The 14,213-nt window shown below is 40.9% G+C and overlaps 1 protein-coding gene across 3 annotated transcripts in view; it reads left to right on the top strand.

The window, feature by feature from the left end:
* Positions 1–14,213, top strand: part of LOC143269256 (disks large homolog 5-like) — a 340,382-nt gene that overhangs the window by 168,224 nt on the left and 157,945 nt on the right. The window lies entirely within an intron of this gene.

The raw sequence follows: 14,213 nt of genomic DNA, 5'->3' as shown, positions 1-14,213 counted from the left end.
GGAAAAGTATAAAGGATTGCCTGCAAATCCCAGTAATTAGAAAGAGTCCCGAGTCAGCTCTATAGTTGAGACCCAAGAGAGCTTGGTCTTTCTAACAATCAATTGTGGAACATCACACTTCCATGAACAGATATCCAGGATATATAGTTATTCACCCAGCAAAGACAGAAACCCCTTCTGCATGGTCCTGCCTCTTATCTCACTGATGTCCCATCCAGAGGAAGATTCATGGTCTTCCAAATGCCCTGAGATCAAGCTGATAGGGGACAGTACCTGCCTTCTACAATATTCATCTCAGCCCACTCTTGGTAGTTGGATCATGTTCAGGAAATGAACTGGGGGATAAGACTGTACCTAGCCAGTTCTCAAAGTTCAGCCTTGAGACTCCCCCTCTGTGAATGTCAACTCTCCTGTCTTCTACAGGCAGGGGAGTGTCTCAGGGGTCTGCTGGTTTCTTCTCCTTTTTACATGGTTCAGGTGACCCAAGGGACAGCCTCCTCAAGCTTATTCACAGCTGCTCAGGATACAGCCCGGCTTCAGACTCCCCAAATCTGGCCTAAGCAGCCATGAGAATGGTGGCACAGTCAACATGACTTTTTTGAGACACAGGCTCTCCTGGCACTTGCACTGCAGTCAGTCTTCAATTCTCCTCCTCATTTCCCAATTGGTTGAGATCAAGGCATGCATCACTATTCCAAGCTCCTTTTTTCTATTTCTAAATGTTGAAGCATCCAGAAAGATCCAAACTCTAAAATGATTGTGTTCTCAGACCTTTCCCACAGGCCATTCTTGACCTTTGGAAATCCAGGAGCCAGTGTTGTTTGAGTGGCTACTTCATTCCCAGCCTGAGGTCCAGATCTACAAAGGCAGGCTGTGTGAGATGGAGTTTTCCATGGTGTGATGTCACTGGGGGAGTTCCCACACAGCAGAGCTGACTCAGCTACATTGTGAGGCTTGTAAAAGTGACTTTGAGCCTGACAATAGGTACCTGATAATTCCACCGTTCCCTGGTCCTTAGATGGCTCCTACCTCAGGGCCTTAATCTGATCATTCCTCCTAGTCTGTAAGTCCACTGCCCTTCAGTGCAGTTGCGGAGGCCTAGACACTCTGATGCAGGAAAGTTGGGGCCCTAAAGCCAGTTTATGCTCTATAGGGAGATGCTGTTTGATGTGTTTTTGTTTTATTTATAAAAAAGTTTTTTTTTTCAATTTTACATACCAGTTCCTGTTTTCCCTTCCTTCACTTTTCTCATGCCTCATCACTCCCCAGCCCACCTCCCATCCACTCTTCAGAGAGGGTCCGGTCTCCCTTGGGTAGTCAACAATGTCTGGCATACTAAATTGAGGCAGGACCAAGCAGCTCCCCTCTGTGTCAATGCTGAGCAAGGTATCCCACTATAGGAAATGTGTTTCAAAAAGGCATTTCATGCACCTGGTATAAGTTCTGGTTCCATTGCCAGGGGCTGCCCAAACAAATCTAGCCACATATCTGTCACCCACGTTCAGAGGACCTAGTTTGGTCCTGTGCTAGTTCCGGCCAGAGTCCATGAGTTTCCAGCTTGGGTAAGCTATCTCTGTGGTTTTCCCCATCATGATCTTGACCTCACTTGCTCCTGTGGTTCCTCCTGCCACTCTTTAAGTGAAATCTAGGAGCTCAGCCCAGTGTTCGTTGTGGATCACTGCATCTGCTTCCATCAGTTACTGGATGCAGGTTCTATTTTGACAATTAAGGTAGTCACTATTATAATTATAGCGAAGGTGTGTTCAGGCACACTCTCCATTATTACTTGAAGTCTTAGCTGTTGTCATCCTTGTGGATTACTGGGGATTCTCTTAGCACCATGTTTCTCCCTAACAACCTAATGGTTCCCTCTATCAAGGCATCTGTTTCATTACTCTCCCTCTGTATCCCTCCCTCCACTGGGCCATCTCATTCTCTTCTGTTCCTATCCCCCATCCCCTCATTTCAACCCTCTCCCACTTTACCCAGGAGATCTTAACTATTTTTCTTTTCTAGGGCCCTCCATGTATGTCACTCTTAGGGTCCTCCTTTTTATATAGCTTCTCTGAGGTTGTGGATAGTACCCAGCTTACACTTTGCTTTGCATCTAATATCCATTTAAGAGAGAGCACATACCATGTTTGTCTTTCTGGGTCTGGATAACCTCCCTCAGGATCTAGTTTCATCCATTTGTCTACATATTTCATGGTATTACTATTTTTTTTTGCACTGAGTAATATTCCTTTGTGTAAAGGTACCAAATTTTCTTTATTCATTCTTCAGGTGAGAGCCATCTCAGTTGTTTCCAGGTTCTTGCTATTACGAATAATGCTGCTATAAACGTGGTTGAGCGAGTGAACTTGTGGTATGATAGAGCATCTTTTGGGTATATGCCCAATAGTGGTAATATTGGGTCTTGAGGCAGGTTGAGTCCCAATTTTCTGAGATACTGCCATACTGATTCCAGAGTGGCTGTACAAGTTTGAACTCCACCAATAGTGGAGGCTTGTTCCCCTTGCTCTGAATCCTCTCCAACATAACCTGTCATTAATGGTTTGGATCTTATTCATTCTGACATATGTAAGATGGTATCTTAGTGTCATTTTGATTTGCATTTCCCTGATGGCTAAGCATTTTGAGCAATTCCTTAAATGTCTTTTGGCCATTTAATATTCTTCTGTTGTGAATTCTCTGTTTAAATGTGTATCCCGTTTTTTAAGTTGGATTATGTGGTATTTTGATGTCTAGTTTCTTGAGCTGTTTATATATTTTGGAGATCAGCCCTCTGTTAGATGTGTGGATTTGGTGAAAATCTTTTCCCATTCTGTAGGCTGCCATTTCATCTTGTTTACCCTCTCATTTGCCTTACATAAGCTTCTCAGCTGTAGGAATTTCAGCTATTGGTGAAATTATTAAGGCCACTCCACATAGTTAAAAGGGAGGTTAATTTTATTACAAGTGAAGGGATAGGTACCAGTGTCTGGGAAAGGTGTTTTGCAGTCCGGCAGTGTTCTCTGGAGAACTCTGCTCAGTCTACCTCCAGCGTCCAGGGTCCAGGAACCAAGAGAACTGACCCATCTGGATCTCGGGTCTTCATGGTCCTCTCTCAGCCCTGCCTTGTAGATGTGACAGTTACCAAAACCTCAGTGGGGTTTGGAACTTCCAGATCAAAGATGGAATGGCTACCCACTACATCTCCCCTTTTTTTGTCTAAATAAGAAAGTTCTAACCTAATACAAGACTATATACAAAGGATTGGTTATCAAATATTGTGAAGGAGTAATGAGGCATAGTGACCTAGATAAGATGGAACTTCAACCAATACGAACAATATCAAGCAAGAAACACATACTAAAATTCTGAGAAGTCTAGAGTGTAGGTAAATAGCATGTTACAGTGATCATTCCAAAAGGTGTCCTATCATAAAGAACCTGAATTTAATACTTAATAATATGTTCTATCTAATATATATATATATATATATATATATATATATATATATATATATGTTGTAAATATAACTGCTAGTCTTCAAAGATAGAAAGGTAGATTATTGAATCTACTTTTAAAATGGAACTACTAGTTTTAAATATTTCAGAATGGATTGGATTTTTGTATATTATATATAAATTATGTATATTGATACAGATTTGAGATTGATTTTGTTAGAAAATACTGCACATATACTTCTATCTTGTTCAGTGTATCATTCCTAAACAGTTCATTTCACAATGCAATGCAATTTCCAGTCCTTGAAAGTTATTGCTAACTATTTAGGATAATAAAGAAATGCAGGTTAGTATTTTGTCATTACACAGAAACCTGTAGTCATATTAGCTCTGTCCTCAAGATCAAGCAGAAATATATTTTAGATAGACAGGTCATCTTAAAGCACTTCAGAGAACTGCAGAATATTCCATTTAAAATGATAACATATATTTTTTTCCTTTTTTTTTTTTTGGTTTTTCGAGACAGGGTTTCTCTGTGTAGCTTTGCGCCTTTCCTGGAACTCACTTGGTAGCCCAGGCTGGCCTCGAACTCACAGAGATCCGCCTGGTTCTGCCTCCCAAGTGCTGGGATTAAAGGCGTGCGCCACCACCGCCCGGCAACTCCTTTTTTTATGAGTATGAGACATGTCTGTTCCTGGGAGCATCAATCTACTTCAAAGAAGATGATGGGAAGTGAAGAAACTCTATATAGTGTTTACTTTATTTGTAGCAAATGTTAGCCACTGGGTAAGAAAGTGACCTTATATCAACTGCTGACAGTATGCTTTCCAAAATGGACAAGCGGGGCACACACAAAAAAAGACTGTTGCACCTTGCAAAGACAAGGTAGGAATGCCCTTCAGAAAATCTTGCTTCACAGATGAGTCTCTAAAATATGCTAGGCCTGTAGGCCAAAGATGGATGTCCCAATGTTGCAGAGAAATCTTGAGTGACAGTCTAGGCAACAAAATGTTTGTGTCATTTCTCACATATTTTGGAAGTTGCTTAGTTATATTTCCTATATACTCAATATTATTTCCTTCTCGGGTCTCTGAAGGAGTTGAATATTAGATAGTTATAGTTTTTCTTATTAAGAAATTCAGAAAATAAACTCACTAAAGAGGTGTAAATATATAAGTTTGAAGGACATCAAAAGCTATTTTTCGGTTGGTAATGCAAATTAGGATAGAAGGTGAATTAGACACAGTCGTTGCAACAGTTAATGAAAATAGAGGTCATAAATTAGAAACAGAGCAAAGAGGAGTATAGTGAGGATTTGGAAGGATGAAAAAGAAGAGAATAATGTAATTATAGTCTCAAAAGTAATGGAAAAGTATTTCATGTCATAAAAAGGAAAATTGTTACACAACACTTGACCCGTTCCTTAAAATGTTAGTTGTTTCTACAAGTTCACATTCTCCCACGGAGCTCTGCAAAGGTCTTGTATAATATTGGAGGGACCAGCCTTAATATTATACATCCCAAGGGCTCAGGAGAGAGAACTACTAACTGCGAGGACTATTATCAGGAAATATAATCTCAGCACACCGAGTTCTATAGTCCACTTGCTTTAATTCCTCTGGCATAACATCCTTTATACACAGCTTCAGTTCTGTTCTCATGTCTAGCTCCTTTCTTGCCTGATTTCTCTCTATATTTATCTACTGTCCCCTCTAGGTTCTATCTTAATTCCTTCATCTAGTTCTGTCCCTTCTAGGTTCTCATCTATCTAGTTCTTTCCCCTATCAGCTCCTCTCTCGTCTCCTTCTCTCTCATGTGGCTCTTCCTCATCTAGTTCTTCCCCATCTGGCTCTTCCTCATCTTCCATCTCGTTCCTCTAGTCCTCTCTTTTAGCCCTTCAATCTAGTTCTTCCCCATCTCAGTTCGTCCCTCTCAAGTTCTTACCCATCTAGTTCTTCCATTCTCTTTTCTCTTCTCCTCTGCCTCCTGGAAGTCTCGGTATATAAAGGGAGGATCCGAGCTAAATTGTGTAAAGCTATTACTTAAAGTCCACCTCTCTTAGGCGGTGTCTCCTTGTGGAATTTACCGTAAATCAGGAGACTTGCATGTGGGCTGTTATCATTGTTAGTCCACCTGGGACTAACAATGGGCGCCCACCTGGGTGGTGTTTCCTGTAGTCCTTGAAAGTTGCCAAGGGAGATAGATAATCTGATTCCAGAGAAAGCCTTTCCTGAGGCTGTTCTCCAAATACCTGGAATGTGTATGTCCAGAGAGTGCTCAGTCTACACTGTTAGCCCTTCTTAGAGAAAAGTCAACTGGGAAAGCTATGAAGGCACACATGATTTTCATAACAGAAGACAGCTGATATATAACAAGCCAAGTAACACCAAATGCTCCTTGGGATTTGGCTTCCTCTGGAGGAATTCCATGATCCCTCCAGGTAGTGACTTTGCCATAACCAGCTGAGTTCTTATGATATATTCCTGCGGCCCGCAGCACAAAGGCACTGAAGGCAAACACCAGTCCTGAAGTCCCTGGTGATTCAACCATTTTATGTTTGACCTCTTCTGTAAGCACAGCCCAGTGCTCTATCATACCCAGTGAATGGGCCGTAAAGCACTGCTTCTCTCATATTTTATCAGAAAAACCCATCCTTCCTTCATCATCTTCCAGTGGGTATGAGACCTCTGCTTGTGATAACCAAGCATCCCCAATGCTTCCTGTGAGACACTCCATCAGGAAATAATTTCTTTCAGATATCAGTAGATTACATAGCCTGTATTTCATGGAGGTTTAAGTGCCTCACCTACTTTCCCACTTCTATTGCACTCAGATTGATCTCATCTATTCTCATAGCCTACAATCCCATGAGCCAAGCTTTGACAGGAGGTTTCATTGATCTTTTGAAAGTCTTTTCTAATTCAAGTAATTGAGAGAAAGAATACTTACTCCCTGACTAAGACAAGCTCTTTTTGCAGTCCATTTTAAGGCTATCAAATGAATGTTCTAGCATGGGTTTTCCTTTTCTCTGTATAAAGGGTTGAACCTTAGTGGCCTCTTCTCTCACTGTTATTCCAAACAGAGAATTACATTCTAATTGTATACAAGTGTACTGAATTTTGGCCCAAGGAATTTTAATGAGTACAGCAGTTTCATATATGATCTTGATTTTTTATCTTCCATATAACTTCTAACTTATGATTAACTCTATTTTTTGGCTTTGTGTATATCTTTCCATTTCCATTTAGAAATCTCTACTTATTTTATTTTATAACAAAAATTTATTTAGTCAGAAAACGTATTTGTGAACTTCATGGCAGAGAACTAATACACATTGAATATATCAACTCATTGAATTTATTATATGTAAATTGCATTTGGCATATAAAGAAACAAACTAAGATGGTGTGTTTGCAAGTTCCTAAAGTATAAAGTTGTTAGATGTTGGTTTGGGGCTGGTTTTAAGCACAACTCACATTTTTTAACAAATGCACTTTTACACAAGATTTTTAGTTTCACAGTGTCAGAGATCTGAGGAATGTCACATTTTAGCAAGTTCTGGGGAAGACAGGGATTACAAAGACTTGGTTGGGGTGGGGAAATATGGATAATGAAACCCACAGAGAAAAGTTTTTTTGTTATGATGTAATTAATATTTTCTAAGACCCTGTAAAAACTCAGGGAGGCAAAAGTGGTTATAATATCCTGGATGAAGAAGGGAAGATCAAGAAGAAGGAGAAATAGAAGAGGAAGAGTAATAGTAGGAGAAGATGGATGGATAGGGGTAAATAGATGGATGGATTGATAGAGATAGGTGATGGAAAGTTAGATAGATAGATAGATAGATAGATAGATAGATAGATAGATAGATAGATAGATAGATAGATAGATAGATAAACAGACAGACAGGAATACATACAGTTTTTCAGTCTATACACTACAGTGATTATTGAGTCCTCCAAAGGGAGAATGGACTTGGAACATTTGTCCTTTTTTTCACATTGGTCAGAGAACTAGATCTGGGTGAACAACTCAGAATTTTTTCTTTCAGCATCTGTAGACCTTTGAATCTGTACAATTCTATGACTTCTGGTTCCCAGATATAGCCCTCAAATTTAGTTCCATTCCAATTGTCTCTCAGTGGTCCCACTTTTTCTTTATGCTGATATGTGAGGTGATGTGGGACAAATCCTGGTCATCCAGGGAACCATGGCATTCTAGTCTCCCAAGAACCTTTCTAAATAAATGTTCTAGGTATTGTATAGAACTCTAGAAGAGGAACAAGGAAACCTGAATACAGCAGATGATACAGAAAGGTTGTGACAAAACAGATTGAGTTCTAGCATGGTGACATGGATTATTATAATGGAGAGGCAAGAGTTTCTGGTCCAGAAATATTAACAGGCTAGATACGCTGAAGATTACATTTATACCATTTTTTCTCAGAGCTGAGGACCAAGCCCAAGGCCTTATACTTGCTAGGCAAGCACTCTACCACTGAGCTAAATCCCCATAGCCAAATTTTTAAGGACATATTTTAGAGAAAAGTCAGAAGGAAAGGGAGGATTTAAAACTACCAATGTCTGATGCCATGTTATAGGCTTTTCTAGAATGTGATGGACTGATCGAGTTTGCCTTGGGGATGTTATTTTTTATAAAGACAGCAAACTTAGTAGGTGGTTCCCTAGCATTGGGCTCAGCAGCACAAGGACACCTCATTAAATAACTAGTCTGGAATCCTTTAATTAAAGTGGAGATGCAGCAAGTTGATGAAATGAAATGTAGAAGTGCCTGCAGTTGAAAGGTCAGGATGAGATGTTTCACTCCAGAATGTTAATCAAGAAAAATCAGAATAAAGAAAATTAAATATAGGAGGAAGTCTGACAATGTGTGAGAAAAGTCTTTATTTGTTAATGCTTTGGTGATTGGTATTACACATCATCCTGGGACTGTAAAAAAATAATACAATGGGATCCTTCTTTGAGAAATCATTTTCACACTTGATATAATATTTTATATTAAGTTCAACTCTCTGAAATCTTGTAAGAAAAAAAGAAGCTATGGAACATATTTCTTTTAAACATCTTCTGTTAAAGAAGTCAAAAAAATTATTGAAGCAGATTTTGGGTTAGTCCAAGCTTCATGGGAGGAAGGGTTACTCCTATGTTATTTTTGAGACTTGTTTATTCCTAAAATTATCAGCTGAAGTCAAGATTTGAAGTTTTATCAGGCCACAACAGCATGCAGTATAACACCATTTATATTATACTATGTCCGTATTCATTGGTTATTCTAATGAGAGCTTGGATCATATGGTGAGTAGCACATCCTGGCTTGCATGTATTGAGGATGGTATGTGTTATAAATGAAATGTATCTGATCCTCACAGTTGGTACTGAGGATGTCAACTTATATCTGTAGATGAAGTCTGTCAGTCTAAGGTTTTCAACAAACATTCTTCTGTGTGTCTCTTTTGAGGCTTTGATTGACTGTAAAAATCAAGTGAAATCAAGATCTGGGATCAGAGTGCCTCAAGGTTCCCTCTAACTACCAAATATGTTAATGATGTCCATTGCTTTCATCTGTAAGGGAGCCATTGGCTCCATTAGAACATGGTGTTTCAGGCTCCCTTTTGGTTAGAGTGTTGGATGAAGAAGAGAGTATTCTGCCCAAACACCCTTAAAGTTCAGGGCTTCTGAGTTTAATTCTTCCTCAGTAGGCTGCAGGTCTCCACTGGTAGCAGTCTGTGGTCAGGCGTGCTTCCCTTCTTGGATTGCCTGGACTCATTTCACACAGAGATTGGTCCCTGGCTACTTGATATTAGTGTTTGGTCTAGGAAGAGTTCATTGTGGTTGTGGCAGGCTCCATTTAAATTGTCTCTTCAAACTGCACTTCCTAGGGTCAACATTAAGTCTGACCACATATCTCTAATTGGGTTGGCACGAGCTAACTTGATTTTTGGGTTTGTGTTTAATCTTCATCAAGGTCAATGGTTGGCCTGTAACATTTCCACTTTTGATTTTGCCTGGTTTGTTCTATGAGCTTTGTATGAGCTCTGAATTCTTCCCAGTCATTACTTGCCCCAGACCTACTTCTTCATTTGGTCCTCGGTGTTTTCAGAATAAGGATTAGAGCTGGGTATGGCTGTTTTCTTGGTTTTCTCTGGGTGTTCTTCATTTTAGGGGTAGCTCAGCCCCATATCTCTTCTTGATTAGGACGCAGGCATTTCAAAGCTAGAATGGGACTCTGTCCCACTACTTTGCTTGGTTTTGGCCTGGTCTTTGTCAGCATTAAGGTTATGATGTGGCCCAAATCTCTTCTTGTTTAGGTCCATACTTTGTCAGGGTAAGGATTTTAAGCAGACATTTTTTTTCTTGATTTGTCTTTGGCCTCTTTCATTTATGAGAATGTCCAGGTCTTCTTTTCTCCTTGTTTTGTCTCTGGCTCTTGTCAGGGTAAGTGATAGCTCCTTGTGTTCTCCATTTCCTGCTTTGCCCTGGCCTCTTTCTTTTTGTTGGGGGGTGGGGGAGGAAAGGATTTATTTGGCCTACATTTCCACATCATAGTAGACCATTGAAGGAAGTCAGTACAGGAACTCCAACAGGGCCAGAACCTGAAGGTAGGAGCTAATGCAGAGGGCATGGAGAGGTGCTGTTTACTGACTTGTTCCTCATGGTTTGCTCAGCAAGCTTTCTTCTAGAACCCAAGACCACCAGCCCAGGGGTCCTCACAATTCCTCGGGCCTTTTCCTATCAATCACTAAGAGAATGCCCTACAGGTTTGTCTCCACCCTGATCTTCTGGAGGCAGTTTCTTAATTGAGGTTCCCACCTCTCCGATGATTTTGGCTTCTGTCAGGTTGACATAAAACTATCCAGCAAATGTAATTATATCAAAAAAATTGAAAATTTAAAAAATCTTCAATACATGCCTTCTGTAGAGTGCAAAAGACATTGTACGTTTGGTCTTGTAGCTTTGTAGGTTTGAACTTCCACAAACTAAAAATATTAAGAAAAAATATTGGAACTGGGCATATATTGTCTTTTGTTTTTATCATTTCCTAACAGTTTTACATAATAACTACTTATATAGCATAACACTATATTCTACATTTTTTTCCTTTTATTTTACAATACCATTCAGTTCTACATATCAGCCACAGATTCCCTTGTTCTCCCCTCTCCTCCAGGGCAAAGCCTCCACCGAGGACTGAGATTGACCTGGTAGACTCAGTCCAGCAGGTCCAGTCCTCTCCTCCCAGACTGAGCCAAGGGTCCCTGCATAAGCCCCAGGTTTCAAACAGCCAACTCATGCAATGAGCACAGTACCCAATCCCACTGCCCAAATGCCTCCCAAACAAATCAAGCCAATCAACTGTCTCACCTATTCAGAGGGCCTGATCCAGTTGGGGGCCCCTCAGCCTTTGGTTCATAGTTCATGTGTTTCCATTCGTTTGGCTATTTGTCCCTGTGCTTTATCCAACCTTGGTTTCAACAATTCTTACTCCTATAAACCCTCCTCTTTCTCATTAATTAGACTCCCAGTGCTCCACTCGGAGCCTAGCCGTGGATGTCTGCATCCAGATTCCTCAGTCCTTGGAAGGGGGTTCTGGCACGACTATTAGGGTGTTTGGCCATCCCATCACCAGAGTAGGTCAGTTCTAGCTGTCTCTCGACCATTGCCAGCAGTCTATTGTGGGGGTATCTTTGTGGATTTCTGTGGGCCTCTCTAGCACTTTGTTTCTTCCTTTTCTCATGTGGTCTTCATTTACCATGGTCTCCTATTCCTTGTTCTCCCTCTCTGTTTTTGATCCAGCTGGGATCTCCCGCTCCCACAGGCTCTCTTTCCCTCGACCCTCGCCCTTCATTACTCCCACTCATGCCCAAGTTGTTCATGTAGATCTCAGCCATTTCTCCGTCATTGGGCGATCCTCGTGTCTTTCTTGGGGTCCTGTTTTCCAGGTAGCCTCCCTGGTGATGTGAGTAGCAGTGCAGTCATCCTTGTTCCACCTCTAGTATCCTCCTATGAGTGAGTACATACCATATTTGTCTTTCTGAGTCTGGGTTACCTTACTCAGGATGATTTTTTCTAGATCCATCCATTTGCCTGCAAACCTCATGATGTCATTGTTTTTCTCTGCTGAGTAGTATTCCATTGTGTATATGTGCCACAATTTATTTATCCATTCTTCAGTTGAAGGGCATCTAGGTTGTTTCCAGGTTTTGGCTATTACAAACAATGCTGATATGAACATAGCTGAGCAAGTGCTCTTGTGGTATGATTGAGCATTTCTTGGGTATATGCCCAAGAGTGGTATAGCTGGATCTTGGGGAAAATTGATTCCCAATTTTCTAAGAAAGCACCATATTGATTTCCAAAGTGGTTGTACAAGCTTGCATTCCCACCAGCAGTGGAGGAGAGTTCCCCTACTTTCACATCCTCTCCAGCATAAAGTGTCTTCAGTGTTTTTGATCTTAGCCATTCTGACAGGCGTAAGGTGATATCTCAGAGTCAATTTGATTTGAATTTCCCTGATGATTAGGGATGTTGAGCAATTCCTTAAATGTCTTTCAGCCATTTGAGTTTCCTCTGTTGAGAATTCTCTGTTTAGTTCTATAGCTCATTTCTTAATTGAACTGTTGGGCATTTTGATGTCTAATTTCTTGAGTTCTTTATATATTCTGGATATCAGTCCTCTGTCAGATGTGGGGGTAGTGAGCGCCCATCCTGCCCTGGACTTCCTGTCTGGACAAAAGCTCCCATCCTGCCCCGGACTTCCTGTCCAGATAAGAGCTTCCATCCTGTCCTGGAGTTCCCATTTGGACAAGAGAGCTCCCATCGGGACAAGAGAGAGAGACTTCCTGAATCTGTCAGCTCTGTCTGAACCAAGTGTGCTTGATAAGACCAAGAACGAACCACAGGGAGATGGGCAGACGTCAAGGCAGAAGTACATACAACAAAATGAAGAGCAATACAGCATCACCAGAACCTAGCCTGCCTCCAACATCTAGACCTGAACATCAAAAATTGGAAGAAGCAGAAGAAAACAGCCTTATGAATAACAACATGAAGAAGGTAGAGGCTTGTGTAGAGGAAAAGACAAAAAAAAATGGGAGGAATGCTCTGGCCTCTTTTATTTGAAGGATTGGTCTGGGTACACATCCTTTCTTAGTTTTGGCACAGGCTTCAGGGTCAGAGTTATGCTGAAGCCAACTTCTCATCTTAGTGAGGGCCCTGGCATCAGTCCAGGTAAAGTTGAAGCATGGATATTCTCCTTTGCATTCTTCAGGCCAGATATTTTTCTTCTGAGTGATAGGGTAGGACACATTTCCCTCTTGGATGGGGCCAACTCTCTTTATAGTCAAGGTTAGGCATGGACGTTCTTTTCTTTTCTCTGTTTCATTTCATTTTGTTACTTTTCCTTCTTCTCCTCTGGCCTTGGCTCTTCTGCTTAATGGACTGGCCCAGGGATACCTCTGTTTTTATTCTGGTCCAGAGTTTATTCAGCTTCAGATTTTGGTGCAAGCTTCTTTTAGGTCAGGGTTTGGCACTTTAAACTTAGGGTTGGTTGCTGGCCTTTCTGGGTAAGGGAAAGCCTTTGTTAATTTAGGCTTGATTCCTGGTCATCATCAGGTTCATCCTTAGGCCTTTGAATACTTCTCTCTTGACATCTTTGGTTTAATGTTTAATCCTGGTCTACTTACACTTTAGGTGCTTAGCATGGATTTTTTCAGGGACCATGTTGGCCTGGGCTACTTTTGAGGGTATAGCAGTATCTAGGCAGTTTTTGTGTTAGAGTTAAGCCTGGTTACATTGATATTCTGGGACTGTGTGGTACCTATTTCTCTTTAGGGTTGAAGCAATGGATACTTTGGACTCCAGGTTTATCCGAAGCTATTTTGTAATTTATAATTAGCCTTAGATTATGCTCAGCCATTCTGAAAAAAAATGTGCATATTGATATAGGACTATATTTATTTCCCTTCCCTTACATCTCAAGTATATTCTGAGGAACATTGGCTCTTTCCAAGGGAAATAGGTGCAGACACCAATACACACAGCACAGAGTCCAGATGAAATAAACTACATATTACACAAATAGAAAAGTGAAGTAGGGAGGAGACAGTGGTACTTGGGAGAGTCCATGCTGCTGCATTGGTGACTGTAAGCATGGTAAAGAGGTACCCTGAGCTCATGTGGAATATTGTTGCTTCTCAGTAAAGATAACATAATAGACTCTCAACAAGGTTTCTACTGCCTTTCTTTCCTTCTGTGGTCTACTCCCATGAAGGCATATCACAGGCAGTTAATATAACAGCAGAGACTGGTCCTTTATTGTTCTAGTGACTGCCTTGATAGGCACATGAGGGTTGTGGAGATCTTCATGTGGCCTCTTATGCAGTGTGGGCATGGTGTCCTCCCCTGTGTGGCATTCATGGCATGCACTGTGAAGGTGTTCCTCTGGTCTTTGCTATGGAAACATTCTCAAAATCTTATTTGTCTTGAAAACCCTTGGAACAATGAACCATGCCTTTGTGATCACTTTCAAGAAAGCTCCTTGTCATCTCCACACACTGTTGTGTGATCAGGTCTTTCCACAAAGAATGTCTCCACTGACTTACCAGAAATTGATTCCTGCTCACATTATTATTATTGTGAATCACAGGCCACTTTAATAGTGTGAGCTGCCAACTTGTCAAGGACACACATGTAACCATGACAATGATTCCTTATGGAGTGTTACAGAGGCCAGGCTTCACTCTGC

Source organism: Peromyscus maniculatus, chromosome 18 (assembly GCF_049852395.1).
Source record: "Peromyscus maniculatus bairdii isolate BWxNUB_F1_BW_parent chromosome 18, HU_Pman_BW_mat_3.1, whole genome shotgun sequence".
In the NCBI taxonomy this organism is placed as follows: domain Eukaryota; kingdom Metazoa; phylum Chordata; class Mammalia; order Rodentia; family Cricetidae; genus Peromyscus; species Peromyscus maniculatus.
The sequence above is the reverse complement of the archived record's forward strand: the minus strand, read 5'-3'. Positions and strand labels throughout refer to the sequence as shown.